Source organism: Poeciliopsis prolifica, unplaced genomic scaffold, assembly GCF_027474105.1.
Source record: "Poeciliopsis prolifica strain line A6 unplaced genomic scaffold, Auburn_PproV2 SCAFFOLD013, whole genome shotgun sequence".
Lineage (NCBI taxonomy): Eukaryota > Metazoa > Chordata > Actinopteri > Cyprinodontiformes > Poeciliidae > Poeciliopsis > Poeciliopsis prolifica.
Window position 1 is genome coordinate 12,502,991 of NW_026562388.1, and position 2,997 is coordinate 12,505,987.

The following is a 2,997-nucleotide window of genomic DNA, read 5'->3' on the forward strand; positions in this document are numbered from 1 at the left end:
CGACCAGTCAGTTGTTATTTTTGCCACACCAGATGGTGAGAACCATGTGGAAAGATGATATTCACCTTTCCTTAGCTTAATGACTGATGGACTCACAAAACAATGAATCACTTTGAAGGCGAAGGAAGAGTTATGGTGGTAGGAGAACATTACCTTGCTCTGAACATAATGAGACATATTTAAAACAGCAATCATCCCTTCCTTTGAACTCTGGGTCACAGAACGGAATCAATCCCTCGGGTTATTGAAAAGAAAGGCCTCATGAGTGAGGAAGCTAGCATATTAACCAAGGTCACATATTCAGTCTGCATGCAGAATGGAAATTCTCTTAGAACTGCTGAGTGCGATTAAATCTTTGGCTTAGAATCACATTCAGACTCTAAATCATCGGTCAGGTCATTAAGTGAGCTTCAGGTCTTCTCTGAACTGTTTCTTTCAATTGAATTAGAGCATTATTCTGTATAATATGGTTTGGAGATTAGCACTTCATACAGTGACCATAATTGGTTTAGAATGAACAGGCAAAGAAGGGCGCTGGAAGGAGACATTTCTGTGGGTAATAACACATGTACAGAGTGCAGATTGAAATATCTTATTTTTGAGAAATTTTTCAGGGTTCATATATTCAATAAACCCTGTATAATGTATAAAAAATAAATTATTTAACATGTAGCATTGACTAAATTCTCATCACATGCTTACTTCAAAATGTATGCTAATTTATGCTGTTAGAAAAAATAAAGCAGGATAAAATAGTCAGCACTCCAAAAGATTTACATACTTCTGGAATTTTCCAGAAAACATTCTCTAAAAACAGGTATTAACTGGCTCTTTATAAATAAAAATTTCCTTCTCACCCAGCTATGGGTGGTTCTTATCCTCTGAGCTCGGGTCCTCTACCAGAGGCCTGGGAGCTTGAGGGTCCTGCTGCGCAGTAACTGGACTGAGATGTCTGATGTTGTTCCTGGGATCTGTTGTAGCCACTGCTCCAGTTTGGGGGTTACTGCCCCGAGGGCCCCGATGACCACAGGCACCACTGTGGTCTTCACCTTCCAGGCCCTGGAACTACAGCAGATGCTAATGTCTACAGTCTTACCGATCTACACTCTTTAGGGTACAGCCAATTACTTCGAAAGAAAACAAATGCTGCCCCTGGATTGGCTGTTTTGCAATCACCAACCAAGCTGCATGTTTTTAGAAATATTTTAGATATGCTCTACAAAAAATTCAGAAATGAGTGGATTTTGAGGAATAATTTGGATTTAAGTTCCACAGAAAAATCTGCCAGTATCTGTCCAAAGGGTATGAATACTTTTATAATTCATTGTAATATCTGCTTAAAGGAAAAGAAAAGACAGATATGCGTATCAAGAAACTTATGAAGGCATTAATACCAACGCAACATTGACTTGCATATTTAAACACTGCAACAAAAAAGACTCAATTCAGTGAAGACCAGCAGAGCCCCATTAGGTAAATAAGTCAAGAAGATTCAACAGTTTTATTACTTTGCAGATGCACTTACTTAGCAACCAGTTATTAAACAGTGAAGTTTTTGCTGTGTTTGTGGGCAAAACCTACTCCTGTGAGTCATTTCTTCACTTTGTGTGTAAACTAATGAATTAAACACTGGTGTGCCTTCGTGCTCTGCTGGATTGGAAAAGCATGGTGACATACACATTTACACATGAAGATAAATCCTTGCAGAGGGAGCAAACATCAAGAGGAACAGAGAGCTCAGTGATAATGAACTGACATGACCTCCTGTGCTGCTGCATTCCTATAAAACCCTAATGCAATTTATGAGTGCGGAGTGACCAAACCACCTCCTCCTTCTACAGATAACTACTGCAACATTACAGATTACCATTCGATTTTCAGCATCAGATAGTTCAACCTGTTGAAAACATGGTGGCTAATACTTCAGAGGTCTTTGGCTCGAAAAGAATAAATATTTGACCGGCTTGGCATTGTCATCTGTTTCTTAAGGGCTTCACTCTCAGCAGGTATGACATTTGAGATGGCTCCAGTACCAACTGCCAGACAGACAGAAAGTGAAATATGTGATATATAAAATGTTGCAATATTGAACATTCAGTTAGATGAACTTACAGCCCGAGGACAGTGATTTCAATTATTCAAGGGAATGTAATTACAAACCTCAGCATCCAGTGCAGTGCAGTTTTGCCACAAGCAAAGATCATCCAGGGTCTGTTTTTATTGATATTCTCATTTTGCCCGAGTCAGGGATTTCAGCAATCCTACACCACAGATCTGCCGAACACAATTAGAGCAGTGCCTCCCAGGAGGAGCTGGCCACATAGAGGGGCCGGATAACAAGCCGGTGCTGAATTAGTAATTCGGTAAATAAAACACTGTTAGATGAAAATCCCTATATGCCAAACCCTGGAGTCACAGAATTCAAGCTGGGAGATTCACTGGAAAAACATGTTGTGCATGTTATTGATCTCCAGTTGCTGAGGTAACAAAAATGTGGATGAAAAAATTCATTGCTTTCACCTTTGTACCTTATGCTGACGATGTGAAATGCATTTTATTTGTAGAAATTTACCAGGGTTAAGTAGGCAGATCATTTCGGTGTCTGGTTTTAGTTTTGTGCTTCACTAAGCCTGACATATTTTGTCCTAAAGACAACAAACTTGTTGCTTTCTGTTCTATAAGCCTGACACATTTGTAGAAATTTGACACTTTACCCAAAGGTTAATGGAAATGCAACTACAAACGGTCGTCTTCATTGAATGTGTAGATGCATTTAGATGATTTTGAACTGTGTGGCATAATGCTGAATAATTTCATCTTGAAAAACGAAGAACACCAACCTGAACCAGCAATCACCATTGTTGATTAGCTCCTAAAGCTAATAATTTAGTCTTAGTAATGGTAATTGCAAAAAGGAAGGTCAAATCTCTGGACTTTTGCCTAGTGGGTATTATTCTTTAAAAGAAGCAAATGAATTAATGCAAAATCATAAAGTAA